We start from the raw sequence: 16041 nt of genomic DNA on the forward strand, positions 1-16041 counted from the left end.
CCCTAAGCATCTGCCTAAAGCTGTCCAATGGTAACGCCGGCCCTGGGTGGGTGGGTGTGTTTCTCCTCTTCACCTAACTTGATGACAAGTTCAAGAAGGGCCTGGTGCCAGGGCATGATGACACTTCAGTTTTCCAAAAGCAGGTTAAACTATGGTACCAGGACTTGCAGCTTCCGGTAGTTTGTTAAAAACAACCGGTCATACTCATATGAATGCAAGGATTTTTTTACTGATGAAGCTTAACATTTTGACAGCTGCTGAGATTTTGGCATTCAATTAGACACTGTAATTTCTATAGAAATTAGCATAGATTTTTTATCGCAACTTCAGAACAATTTAGGGAAAAAAATATTTTGAGTTTTCGGTTAGCTTAATTGGGCCATTAATTACATGTCATTATTGGGTTCAATTTTAAAAGTTGGGGCAGGTCTTTTAAATTTTGTATGTGGTATTTACATGGTTTTATATTTTTAAAGTAGCCCTAAATTCCCCCGAAATAATTTTTTTATGCACCTATGGTTCCATGTTTCCAGAGGCCTGCGTATACGCAATAGATTGGGGCAAAGGCTCACATCCTCTGTTAATCCACCCCTGGGTGTAATTGTGGGGTAAATTTACAAAGATGGGAGTTCCATTTCACATGGGATGTTGCTACGGGCTACAAATCATATAGTATCTATTATCTTTTACAAGGTGCTAAGTAAATAAAAGATAGATTCTGATACTTGTACTGTACATTAGAGAGGCAGTGCTAACATAATTACAGAAACTATTGCATACAATACTACAGAATAACACAACACAAGTAGAATTACAGATCCATTCAATTGGATAACGAGAAGTACAAGAATTACAGATCCATTCAATTGGATAACTAGAAGTACAAGAAGGGAAACATCATAAAGACATATAATGAGAAGCAGACTGGATCAGTGGAGCTCATAGAAGCTGGAAAACCATGTGGCACGGGTATCAAGGGGGAAGAGATGGGAGAGATAAAACATAAAAAAAGAGAACTTGGCTCATGAGAGCTTACATTATAAAGTAGAGCGGTGGGGTACAAGGGGAACACATTAGATATTGTAAGGAATTAAGCAGTTTTTGGGTAGTGTTGGAAGGACTGGAAGCAGAGAAAGGTGATCAAAGGGGATCATCCGATGATGGGAAGGGTGAGATGGAAAAAAGGTCGGAGTTGTAGATGGGAGGGGGGCGGGGAGGGGGGGCAAGAGCTTTGTAGCTGAGGTTTATGAGTTTCATCTATACTCTGTAGGAAATAGAAAAGCAGTTATGGCTACGTTTCCCAACTCCAGTAGCCCTAATAAGTGGATGATTTCTATAGCTCAAAACATTTTGAAGGTTTAAGTCACTGAAGACTGAAACTAGTGGATTGACAGCGGAGGTGTGTGTGTGTGTGTGTGTGTGTGGGGGGGGGGAGGGGGCGGTGGGGGGTCGGTGAGAACCAGAGAACCAGAATGAAACCAATAATTTTTATTTATAATGTTTAAAATGAAATATTGAAAAAAAAAAGCTATTGGTCAAATGATTGCTAAATAAATAATCCATTAATTTAGAGTTCAATGTTTCATTTAAATATAGCATCAATTTGTGAGTTTTCAAAAGAGATACATCCTTAAAGCTCATTTCTCATCAAGGACTACAACATTCTATGTGTGCTAAACCCCCTTTTTTCTTTGTATAAAAAAAAGACATATATATTTTTAAACATATTGATAAATCTCGCTTTAAATGGTATTAGCAGAAAACAATGTTTGTGAAATGAGCCTGCAGTAATATTCCCTGGTCAATACAGAACAAGCAGTGTGTTCTCTCATGGGAGAGACAGCAGTAATCCAGTTACTAAAGAAACTGCTGATCTGAGCAGGTTCTGTACCCTAGAAATGAAAAATAACTTGATGAAAATATAGCGCTGTGGCAAAAAGATGTGACTGAAAATAATCTAGCCTTCCAGATTAACCCTTTGTTGTACTTTGACAATAGCCAGCGTACATTGATGTGTGCTTGTCCCTAAAGCATAGCAAAGGGATATACTGTATTCCTCCCAGCGCCTTCGTCATAGTGACTCGTGGGCGTGTACTTGTTACTTATAGACAGTAGTGGCAGTTATTTCTAATGGGTACTTTTTAATCAAAAAATACAAGCCAAGCACTCGGCGAGCAAAGGTCACAAGGATGTGATAATTAGATATTACAAAGAAACGATAAAATCTCACTAATTGAACTGTGTTCTAAAATTGTTGCCATAGTGATAAATCTGCAATTTAGTGTTGTGCGCAATAGATCATTTCTAGTAGCAGATGAGTAATTTATTATTTTGAATGTTAACGTTTCTGAGTACAGTGTATATATATATATATATATATATATATATATATATACACTTAACATCGGCACTCACCTTTCCTAGTTTTGGGGTGCCCTATGGCTTGTAACCACATAGTTTAAACAGACATTGTAGGGGCTCTGCACACACTAAATTAACTGATAATAAATAGTGGAAATTTGGTTCATGAATTGATCAATGCATTTAAGCCTGCAGCCCCCTTCACGGGACCCCACTTTTCTGCAGGTCCTAACACTATCGCTGAAAATGGCTACAATACACATAGCTATCACATCAATGTTTGATTCCAGGCATGCTATCTGGTCTGAAGCTCACAGCACACTTTGCTTTTATAGGTGAGCAGCTACCAACACACCTGTCACTAACCATCTAGGGAAATGGTTAACATAAGCTATGGAATCTTAGTTAAAGCAGGGTGCATGAGAGAATGTGACCACAATAAGACTAATTTGAATCAAACATTGATGTGATAGCTATGTGTATTGTAGCCATTTTCAGCGATAGTTTTAGGACCTGCAGAAAAGTGGGGTCCCGTGAAGGGGGCTGCAGGCTTAAATGCATTGATCAATTCATGAACCAAATCTCCACTATTTATTATCAGTTAATTTAGTGTGTGCAGAGCCCCTACAATCAATCTCTCTCTCTCTCTCTCTCTCTCTCTCTCTCTCTCTCTCTCTCTCTCTCTCTCTCTCTCTCTCTCTCTCTCTCTCTCTCTCTCTCTCTCTCTCTCTCTCTCTCTCTCTCTCTCTCTCTCTCTATATATATCTATCTTATATATTTGGCTACATCTGTCACTCAAAGTGTGTGAGTGTGTGTATAACAGGAGGGACACATTGCTCTGTTTCTGGACTTCTCCCTTAATAATGATTGCCAGCACCTGTGTTGAAGCACCTTTCTAATCAATTAATAACATGTGTGAAACAGGTGATGGCAATCAGATACATTATGAGGGAAGTCCAGAAACAGAGCAATGTGTCCCTCCTGGAGAGGGTCATGTTGGGAGGTATGTGAGTCATGACTGACTCACATGACAGAGAACCAGCCCAGTGAGCCCACAGTGCCAGACATTCTCTGACTCCCCATGTTGCCCAGCAAAGACACTGCAACAGGTGAGCGCCCCCCCGCCGCCCCACCCACGATTCGCGCCCCCCCTGTGACCCCGCAATTCGCGGCAAAACAACACCCCCCGCGCCCCCCCTCCCGCGATTCCCGGCAAACCCACCCCCTCCCCATGGCTATGGTCGACAATGAAAAAGGTTGACATGAGATTTTGAGATTTATTTTTCATTTTTTTAATGTTCTCATATTCATTCTCATGTGTCGACATGGACACCAATGAAATGCCACACTTATGTCAACATTTACATGTGTTGACCTTTCTGTGTTGATTTTTTCTTGTGGCGATTCGCGGCACCCCCCCCCTGCGACCCCTCCCGCGATTCACGGCACCCCCCCTGCGACCACCCCCTCCCATGGTTCGCGGCACCACCCCACCCTGTGACCCCCCCTCCTGCGATTCGCCGCCAATCCCCCCTCCCACGATTCGCGGCAACCCCCGCGACCCACCCCTCCCGCGATTCGCGGCAACCCCCCCGCGCCCTCCCGCCTGCGATTCGCGGCAACCCCCCTGCCCTCGTGACCCCCCCCTCCTGCAATTCGCTGCAACCCCCCGCTCCCCCCCTCCCTCGATTCGCGGCACCCACCCCCCAACCCCCCCTCCCGCAATTCATGGCACCCCCCGTGATCCCCCTCCCGCAATTCGCAACCCCCCCTGCGCGATTCACGCCCCACTCCTGCGCTTTGCGGACCCCCGCCCGAGATTCACCGACACCTGCGCCCCCCCTCCCGCAATTCTGCCCCCTCTCTTAATTCACGGCACCCCCGCGCCCCTCCCACAATTCACGGCACCCCTGCTCCCCTCTTTAGTCCCCCGTATGCCCACACACCCCTATCACTACCCAGCTTCCTGCTCTTCTGAACCATAACTTCCACCACTGGGGAGTCGCTGACGCTGTGTTGCCCACATACCCCTATCATGCCTCATAGCCCAGCCTCCTGCTCTCATGCACCCTAACTCCCACCCAGTAGGAGGAGACACTGACTCAGGGCCACCGTCCTGTACTCCTGTACTGCCACGCTGGACCCTCACCCACTGGCAGAAGCTGCACTGTCTCCCACTCTCCTCTTTAGTCCCCCTTATGCCCACACACCCCTATCACTACCCAGCCTCCTGTTTTCCTGTGTTGTGACCTCCGCCAGTGGGGAGCCGCTGACTCAAAAACACCCTACTATACTATTGCACACACACACACACAAATGTCACTGTACCATAAACACTATCAATGTACATCTTACTCTGTAACTGCTTTTTAATTAAACAAAACAATACACACCCCCTTCCAAATCATATGGTATTTAACACATTTCAACTATAACTCAAGTTGCAATACAGGCATCTTTCATACAATTCTAACCATATTTCTCACAATACAAATATTCACAAATAAAGGGGGCGTAGCCCCTTACGACGGTGTGAAGAGCGCCCGTAGGGCGCGATGAATCACCTAGTATATATATATATATATATATATATATATATATATGCATATGCTAGATATTCCCAGGCCGAGCTAAAATACAGTATATTTCTGATGTGAATGTACTGTATATGCTAAGCATTGTTACTGGCAATAGAATTTTGAGGAACTGCAGGGGAGAGATACATTACCATATCGCTGTGCAATACGTATGGGGTGAGGTGACACTGACAAATACATGCATAGATTACATCATAGAGGGAGATAGATTTATTACCGGAAATCTATATGTTGAGCAGAGGGTGAAAGAAATAGTATAACAAATGATTTTTATGGCAGAAAAGACTGTTTTGGCTATAAAAATGACTAGTAGAGCACACTGCCTACTAAGTAATCCAGGTTTCTGCCTAGTAATGCGAGGAAGAGGAGGAATATTTATTTATTTATTAATTAACAGTTTCTTATATAGCGCACACATATTCCTCAGCGCTTATAGTTGAACATTCACATCAGTCCCTGCCCCAGTGGAGCTTACAATCTATATTCCCTACCACATGTACACGTACACACAGACATTCTAGGGTTCATTTGTTGGGAGCCAATTAGCCTACCAGTATATTTTTGTATTGTGGGTAGGGTGACCAACTCATCCCTTAAATCCGGGACACATTAATTACATAGGTTCTGTGGCTGGCTTTCACCTGGTTTTAAACTGCCACACCTCAAGACTCCATTTCTCCTGGTTTTAAACTGCCACAGAACCTGAGTAATTAATATGTGTCCCGGATTAAAGGGATGAGTTGGTCACCCTAATTGTGGGAGGAAACTGAAGTACCCGGAGTAAACCCACGCAAGTACTGGGAGAATATACAAACTCCACACAGTTAGAGCCATGGCAGGTATCGAGCCCATGACCTCAGCGCTGTGAGTCAGTAATGCTAACCATTACACCATCCGTGCTGCCCAAAATATTGTTAAGCACTGATAATGGCAGGCTGTACAAACATGTATGCTAAAAAAATTACATTTATAATATAACACGTAATATGGAGACTAGAGCTATAGCTTCCTGATCAGGTAGGTTAAATTAAATGGGCCTGATTCTTCAGGTTATGCAATGGAATGATTACAGCATATTCCCCAAGACATTTTAATTAACAAAAATCTTTGCTTAAAAAAAAAAAACGGGCCACTGTGCAAAAGTAATTAATGTTCCTTTTAATGCTCTGCATATTTGCTGCCCTTTGTAATTGGCCACTTATATAATAAAAGTGGAAAATAGTTAGACATAGCATAACTCAAAATTAGGCAGCGCCGGTGCAAGGCACCTCAGCGCCCCAGGCGGGGGGAGCCACGCCGCCCACCTGGCTGCTCCGGCTACCGGCGAGTCACCCTACGGGGATGGGGTGGTGCGGGCGCCGCAGCAAGTCAGCGGTAGTGCAGGTGACTTGCTCCGGTGCACCGGTGGGGGGGGGCAGCATGTCAGCCGTGGTGCGTGCTCAGGAGATGCACGGTCCACGGACGGGAGGAGAGTGCGGGCGCCGCAGCAAGTCAGCGGTAGTGCAGGTGACTTGCTCCGGCGCATGGGCGGGCAGGGGGGGAGAGGTCAGCAAGTCAGCGGTCGCGTGGGTGAGCAGTGCTGGTGGGGCCTTAACTGGCTTTACGGGGGGAAGAGGTGCGGGCACCACTCACCTTGCTCCACGCCACTGACCTGCTCCCAAGTGCCGCCCTCCAGTGGCCGGCGCCCCAGGCAAATGCCTAATCCTGCCTAGTGGTGGCGCCGGCCCTGAAATTATGGGCACACACACGGGGCTTATTTTTCCCAATTTCTAACGATCTGACTAGATTGCTTAGAAATTAAGCACAGATTGCTCCGTGTGTATGGCCCTGGGCAGAGATAATGCCCGCAGATAGACTATTAGATAGACTATTGCCCGCAGAGATAGACACTCCTTCCACTGTCTATCCTGCTAGATCATGAGGTTTTGACTATTAAAAATAGTGCTTTACTTTAGAACTGGAAGTTCATATCATTCCTATAATTACCACATTCTGACTCTGTAGATACAATCTTAATGTGTATGACTCTATTTCAGCCCAATTTCTGAGCATAAAACTCACACACAATATGATCTACAAATGGTCATTTTATATATTGTCCGGTGGCATCCAGCATACCAGCAAACATCTTTATCCTGTTGATGCATGTTCTGTCCTTGCTGTGTCACGGTACCGCCATATTATTCCACTCCCATATGAATCACTAGTTCATATTTTCCTAAACAGTTCCCTAAAGTTATACATTTTGTTTTATTATTAAACTATGTAGAAAACATGATTCAAGATAATTGTAATAACAAATATTCTGATCCTTTAAAAATCTACAATTTTGGGAATATTTAGGGAAAATGCACGAACGCACACACTGTTAACTCTTTTTATTTAGACTAAACAAAACCCTTTTTTTATTTTGTATGTAAAAAAGGGCCTAGGTCAGCTCATCCTATAAAAGGAAGTTAAGGATGCTTAATTTCTTCCAGATTATAGGCTCCATTACCTTACACAAGCATTTTGTCTTCAATGTCGTTAAACACACTGTCCCGCAAGCTAGTATATTCAAGCTTATTAGTCACCTCATCATCTTGCTTCCACCCAGGTGTCTGACGAGTTATCATTTCTCCTCTTACCAATTTCATCCAAGTCTACCATCACCTGTATCGGGAAACCCTGGCTGGTGCCGCAACCTGCTATACCAATTCGTGGTCATTTAATTTGACAACATATACATTTTTTCTAAATACTTGACCAATCAGCATGTACGAGAAGTGTTGACTCGGCTTCTAGAGAACAAACTATGCAAATTGGAAAAATGTTCCTTTGAGCAAACTCTTCCTAGGCTATTTCATTTCTGAATCCTACCTACAGATGGACCAAGAGAAAATGTACGCTATTGACAATTGGCCACAGCCAGTTGGGCTTAGGGCAATACAGCAACTTTTGGGCTTTTGTAATTTCTATGGGCAGTTCGTTAGGAACTATTCTTCTGTGGCAGCTCTCATCACTGCACTCACGAAGAATGGACAGAATATGCAAGATTGGTTAATGGAAGCCAAGGAGGACTTTGCCAACCTTAAGTAGTGTTTTTTTCTCTGCACCCATCTTGAGATAGGCACACTGTGACCAACCTTATCACAAAGAGATTCTACAGGCAAGTGGTACACTTGTGAGTTCTACTCTTGCAGATTTACGGCTCCACAAAAAAAATATTCTACGGGGATAAGGAGTTATTAGCTATTAAATTGTCCTTTCACGAATGGGGTTATTTGACTGAAGGAGCAAAATTGACAGTTTATATGGACCACAAATATCTTATGCATCTCAGCTTGTGTGGCTTAAGGATTGGTATAGGAAAGAGGGATTCGTGTTCATGGAACACTGGGCAGACTTCTCGGTCAGGCGCCATCTTTTTTGCCGTGATGGATTGCACCTGAACGAGGAGGGGGCTGCGGTGCTGGGGGGAAGGATGGTTAGAGGGTTGGAGGAGATTTTAAACTAGGGTGGGGGCAGCAAGACATTATGGGACCATCAGGGAGAGAAGCCGGACTGGGATCAGGAATCATATGGGGGAAGGAGATGGGGGGGGACGGAGACATAGACAACGTCCTGGGACATAACAAATGTATAATCGGGGGTAACTCTCAGGGCGCATCAGGAATGTCATGTAATAAAATGTTATGTTGTAACAGTCACGTTACCCCATTACAGTTCTTAGGTACAGATGATCTTAGTATACGGGAAGGAGGGAAGGACAGAGGAAGCATTCCCAGAACTATAAAGAGGGCAGGCAGTGTGCATGGTGGGGAGGCCTGTAGAGAGTCTATTGAAGGGGAGAGGGGAATGAGGAAGCTAGTAAAGAATTCAAATGGGTCCTGGGGTGAAACTAATCACAATATTAGAGCCATATCTAAAAATAAACATAAATTAAAATGCTTACTGGCTAATGCAAGAAGCTTAGTGATTAAAATCGGGGAGCTAGAAACGGTGATCAGTAGGGATGACTACGACATCATTGGTATTACAGAAACATGGTGTAATGAGTCGCATGACTGGGCATTAAACATGGAGGGATATACACTCAACAAAAACAAGAGAAAAAAGAAACTCGGGTGGGGTGCCCGCTAGACTCCCTCAAAATAGTATGCCTTACTGCAAAAACATATTAAGTTAATTGATTAATTGTCTATAGTCACACACATTGTTACCGACATGGGGGGGGGGGGGGGGGGGGAATAAAGGGAAAAAGGGAAAGAAAGAGCAAAGAAATATAAATACTTCCGTATGTATGACTTAATTGCGAATATTTTTCAATAACCTGCTGGGTTTAGGTATAGATATTCAAGCTCATGGTAATCAGAAAAATTCTGAGAAATATGTGACCTTCATATTTCCTTACACTTGGTCGTGTACCAGTGTTGGTTTCTTTCACTTATCGATTAGTGTTAAGGATTTAATCATGGGTCACCATAATATCTCCGCTGTTTTTATTTTTGTTTTATTTAAAAAGGTTGGGATTTCTATGTCCACAGAACTTCTGCTGCCCACTCATCTTGCTTAGTATATAGGACAAGGGGTGAGAGAGCCCTGTGCCCATATAGGGTCCCAGAGGGATAGTGTAGAAGGATGATCCCTTTAGACAGATCTCCTGGGTGTCTCCCTGTTGCTTGGTTGCAACAGGGGGACACCCAGGAGATCTGTCTAAAGGGATCATCCTTCTACACCATGAGTCTTCAACCTATGGCCCCCCAGATGTTGTGAAACTACATGTTCCAACATGCATTGCCACATTTTTTCCTATAAGAGCATGCCAAAACTGTCAGGGCATGCTGAGACATGTAGTTCCACAACATCTGGAGGGCCACAGGTTGAAGACCTGTGCTCTACACTATCCCTCTGGGACCCTATATGGGCACAGGGCTCTCTCACCCCTCGTCCTATACACTAAGCAAGACGAGTGGGCAGCAGAAGTTCTGTGGACATAGAAATCCCAACCTTTTTAAATAAAACAAAAATAAAAACAGCGGAGATATTATGGTGACCCATGATTAAATCCTTAACACTAATCGATAAGTGAAAGAAACCAACACTGGTACACGACCGAGTGTAAGGAAATATGAAGGTCACATATTTCTCAGAATTTTTCTGATTACCATGAGCTTGAATATCTATACCTAAACCCAGCAGGTTATTGAAAAATATTCGCAATTAAGGCATACATACGGAAGTATTTATATTTCTTTGCTCTTTCTTTCCCTTTTTCCCTTTATTCCCCCCCCCCCCCTGTTGGTAACAATGTGTGGGACTATAGACAATTAATCAATTAACTTAATATGTTTTTGCAGTAAGGCATACTATTTTGAGGGAGTCTAGCGTGCACCCCACCCGAGTTTCTTTTTTCTCTTGTTTTTGTTAAATGTAATCAGGTATAACTCGGGGGTGCACCACTGTCCGTCACAGAAAAAACACATACGGGGTGATTGACCCACATGTGAAATAAGTGATCAACAAGGAGCAAGTCTCCAAAGGCCAGTTTTGACTCCTCTCATATATGATATAACCAATATAATAAACACAATAAGTGTCTATACTAGTGCGAGTCCCCAATCCTTTTATTTTTTCAAGGGATATACACTCTACATGAAAGACAGGGAAAATAGAAGGGGCGGGGGTGTGTGCCTATATGTAAATAATAACTTAACAGCATGAGAGAAAAATGTGAGCACAGACCTGGAAGAAGACAACTCAGAGACAGTGTGGGCAGAGATAACCGACAATAATAAAAAAACAAAAAACAAATTTATAATAGGGGTATGCTATAGACCACCAAATATAAACGAAAGGAAATAGTCTCTTCTTTTAAACCAAATCAAACAAGCATCAAATCAGGGTCAGGTATTAATTATGGGGGATTTTAATTTACCCGACATTGATTGGGAAAACGAAACAGGTAAATCAGCAAGAAGCAATGGGTTCTTAAGCTTACTTAAAGGCCAGTTTATTACACAAACGGTAGAAACTCCAACTCGTGATGAGGCACTCTTGGACTTTGTATTAACAAATAACACAGACTTGGTTTCAAACACAAAAGTAATTGAACAATTAGGGAACAGTGATCACAATATGGTTTCACTGGAAATCAACTTCAGTAAATTACATCAAAAAGGATCTGCAAAAATACTAAACTTCAGAAAAGCGAACTTTGAATTATTCAGGGAAGCCCTAACAGGAATTGGGTGGGAAGCGGTTATGGAGGGAAAAAATGCAGAGGAAATGTGGGATACTCTAAAAAAGGTGCTTGATTCACTAACTATTGAATACATTCCTAAAGTAACTAAAGGTAAATTCAACAAAAAAAGCCACCATGGTTGGACAAAGAAGTAAGGTCAGCTATCAACAATAAAACCAGAGCCTTTAAATTCTATAAAAATAACTTGACTGAGGAGGCGTTCGCAAAATACAAAGAATCAAACAAAACTTGTAAAGGGGTAATCAAAGCAGCTAAAATATTATATGAAGAGTGCATAGCCACTGAAAGCAAAACCAACCCAAAGAAGTTTTTTAAATACATAAATAGTAAACGTTTAATTAAGGAAAACATAGGCCCACTAACTGATACTAGTGGAAAAAGTTTTACTGAGGACAAGGGAAAAGCAAAACTGTTAAATGAGTTCTTCTCATCAGTATTTACTAAGGGAGAGCAGACTGTGGAACGAACATTTACCACAAACGGGACAAATAAGCCAGATCTCATTGTGGATTTCACGCCGAAGGAAATAATACTGAGGCTAAGCAAACTCAAAACAAATAAATCACCAGGGCCAGATGGGATTCATCCGAGGGTATTAATGGAATTAAGGGATGAACTAGCTACCCCCCTACATTATATCTTTAGCAATTCACTATCGTCAGGTATAGTACCAAAAGATTGGAGAATAGCAGAGGTAGTGCCAATATTCAAAAAAGGAAAAAAGGAAGATCCCGCTAATTACAGACCCGTTAGTTTAACATCAATTGTGGGTAAACTATTTGAAGGATTTTTAAGGGATAGTATCCAGGAATATTTAGATCATCACCGTCTACTCAGTACTAACCAACATGGGTTCGTGAAAAATCGTTCATGCCAAACTAATCTACTAGGGTTCTATGAAGAGGTTAGCAAAAACCTCGATAATGGAAATGCTGTAGATGTGATTTTCCTAGATTTCGCTAAAGCATTTGATACTGTCCCACACAAGAGATTGATTAATAAAATGGAGAACCTAAGATTGGGTGAAAATATCTGCAGATGGGTAGGGAATTGGCTATGTAATAGAGAACAAAGAGTGGTTGTGAATGGTGCCGTATCAGATATGATACCGGTACTAAGTGGAGTGCCCCAGGGTTCGGTTTTGGGGACCATTTTGTTTAACATTTTTATTAACGATATTGGGATAGGGTTACTCAGCAATATATCCATCTTTGCGGACAATAAAAAACATAGCAAAGTCATCAAATCATCAGAAGATGTCACCATGCTTCAAAATGATCTTGCAATTTTAGATGAGTGGGCAAAAAAATGGAAGATGAGGTTCAATGTAGATAAATGTAAGGTTATGCACCTTGGGAGACACAACCAGTGTGCAAGTTACAACCTTAGCTGAGAGGAACTGGGTAATTCCATACTTGAAAAGGATCTAGGAGTCCAAATAGACAGCAAACTGGGATGTAGTGCCCATTGTAATGTAGCTACAAAAAAGGTCAACAAAATTCTGGCATGTATTAAGAGGGGAATGGAAACTAGGGACTCAAGGGTAATTATGCCACTGTATAAAGCATTGGTGAGACCTCACCTCGAGTACGGAGTGCAGTTCTGGGCCCCACACTATAAAAAGGACATCATAGAATTAGAAAAAGTCCAAAGGCGAGCAACAAAGCTTATTAGGGGAATGGAGAATTTAAGCTACGGGGAGAGATTAAGCAATTTGGGACTATTTACATTAGAAAAGAGACGTTTAAGGGGGGACATGCTCAACATGTACAAGTATATCAAGGGCCAATATAAGGAACTGTCACACACCCTCTTTTCTACTAGAAAGGAATCTAGGACACGAGGGCATGAGTATAGATTAGAAGAAAAAAGATTTCATTCAGCTAGTAGAAACAATTTCTTTACGGTCAGAACAGTCAAACTCTGGAACTCTCTTCCCAGAGAGGTAGTAACGGCTGGCTCATTAAATGCGTTCAAGGCAAAGTTGGACAAACATTTACTGGAGAAAAACATCCATGGGTACAAATAAGAAATATAATTTGTCTGTAAAATATCAGAACCTACCAAATCAGCAAAGGATATCTATACCAGGTTGAACTAGATGGACGCAAGTCTTTTTTCAGCCTTACCTACTATGTAACTATGTAAGAGCAGCCCATTGTCTAAATTAAAAGCAATTCAGGTTGTAACTCTTCTTTAATCACTTCAATTTATCTATCATGTTTCGCCAGTGCTGACGCATTATCTATGCCATTCATTTCAAAGGAGGAAGATCAGGTACATGTCAAAGGAGGAGGATCAAGTCTATTCTAAATCCTAACTGCTTCCTTGTCGCCACATGAGGAATGGAAATTCCACCAGGCAAGACCTTTGTAGCCCCAAATCTGCATACTAGGTTGCTTCGGTGGGCACATTCCTCCTGTTTCACAGGTCACGCCGGAGTCAAGAAGACCCTAGAATTTAGTCATAGCAATTACTGGTGGCCAACAGTCTGTCAAGATGTGAGAAGCTTTGTAGTTTCTTGCCACAATTGCGCCCAACACAAGGTTGCTACACGTTCTCCCTTGGGTTCTTTGCTGCATTTGTCAATTCCCCACTGTCCTTGGACACACATTTCCATGGATTTCATGACATCCTCCATCTTGCCAAGTGTATAATACTATCTGGGTAGTAGTATATAGGTTTTCTAAGCTTGCTCATTTTATGCCCTTAAAGGGTCTTATTTCAGCCCCAAGTGTAGCGGGGGCTTTCATCAAAGAGATCTTTAGGTTGCATGGATTCCCTAAAGATATTGTCTCTGATGTGGGGTGTAGTTTACGTCAAGGTTTTGAAAATCATCATGCAAATGCTTAGGGGTTATCTTAAGTGTTTCCTCTGCTTATCATCCCCAGAGTAATGGCCAAACGCAGTGGGTAAATCAGGGTAAATCTTTATCCAATATGGCCAACCCCCGCTTTTACCTGAGATTTCAGCCATCCAGTCAATATCACTTACAGCAGTCCAAGAGACCGTGACCAATGTCTTTAATATCTGGAGATGTCTTAGAAGAAATTTGCGCACATTCTCTTCTCAACATTTCTTAAATGCAGTCTCACCCCTCGCAGGATCTGATTAAGGGCTACATGGACCTGGGGCTGAAAATTATGAAAGGCCCATTGTGAGAAGTGGAGCAGCTGGGACCAGTGCTATGTGACCTTATACTATATACCCCAACATCTCCAGCCCCAATATTTCCCTAAATTCTCACCAAAAATTGCATCATTTTGTGAAATGATGTACTAAGACTTGAAAAGTGATAAAGTGGAGAGTAAAAAAAGTACAAGCCAATAAGCTCCTAACTACCATGGTACAGGCTGGATTTGAAAAATGACAGTTAGGCAATGCTTGGTTGGTCATTTTCCACTCTCCATTTTATCACTTTTCAAAGCTCTTTACATCTATCCCACTATGAGTTGTTGGTAACATTGAGGTGAGCTGATTGGCTAATAATTATCAGACTCTCATGTTGATGTGCATAGTTTTCTAATCTAGAAGCCCTCTATTTCCCGATAATGTGCTCTTCACCCTGTAATATTCTGAAATCACTTTTGTAAAAGCAATGGCAGTGACATTTACAGTATTTGGATATTTGGGTTTGTATTACTAATTATTGTGTTAAATTACTAAAATAAGTAATTTTACATGAATGTGATGCTAACTAAACACTCAGCTTGTTTATGAAATGTGTCATCTGTAATGACAACACAGTAAACCACAATATTGTTTGGCTATATCTATGTACCAGACACAGCTGACTCCCACATCGGTGATTTATCTGCTTCCCAAATGCACAGATATACACTACAACTAGCTGGCATATATACAGGCTTTGGAAGGAAAAACTCCTTTGTGACTTGTAATTTTTACAGGGGTATAATATATAAAGACAGAAATACTGTATTCTGACAGAAAATGTTCTGATCTCGGAAGAGATTTAGACATAGGAGAATTGTGCAGTAAAGGCCGAAAACAAAGAAAATAGTGCAATATTCTGTATGATGAGGGTAATAATAAATAATGATAATAACAATAAAATAATAGTAATAATAAAACATTAAAATAAATATAAATATTTGTACAAAATATCTACATTTCTTTACTCTTCCATTATCATTAAATATGTTTACAATGATTATTTAAGATAGATTCTCCAATGTTTCCAGATAAGCATACAATAATGACAGATGGAAGGCTCCCATAGACTACGCGGACTTGTCCTAAGGACAAATCGGATCCGATGTCCCTGGCAGCTCCCCGGGAGGGCTCACATAAGATTTGGCACTTGATGTGCCATTTTTAACATGTAACAAATCATGTGTGATTCATCACATGTAACTCCCGGGGAGCTGCAGGCGAGGGAGAGCTTGGTGGGGGGATGCCGAGAGCCAAGGCAGAGGAAGCCGGGCAGAGGGAGCCGGGAGCTGGGTTGCAGGAGAACACAAAAATAAACATGCAAAATAATGGGCAACCCGTCCGATCTTCAACTCTGTTCATGTGCGCACGGGATTAGATGTCATACACATGCTATTTGGACAAATTTATTTTCTCGAACTGCCGGAATCGGATTAAATTGGACCCAAATTGCAAAGTTGCATCTATTAGCCCTGCACCCTCCATTTGGAGCTGGGATTCCCATGTTAAACTCAGCAGTCAAATACAAATGAATTCACCATCGGAAAACACAAATCCAGGAAACACAAGAGCATAGTTGAATACTAGATTGTCTTAAAACATGGTCGAGACATAACAGCTTAGTATATTTACCCCAATGTTTTATTTATTTGCATAATACCTACATTC

The sequence above is a fragment of the Crinia signifera genome, chromosome 2 (genome assembly GCF_055691185.1).
Source record: "Crinia signifera chromosome 2, ASM5569118v1, whole genome shotgun sequence".
NCBI lineage: Eukaryota > Metazoa > Chordata > Amphibia > Anura > Myobatrachidae > Crinia > Crinia signifera.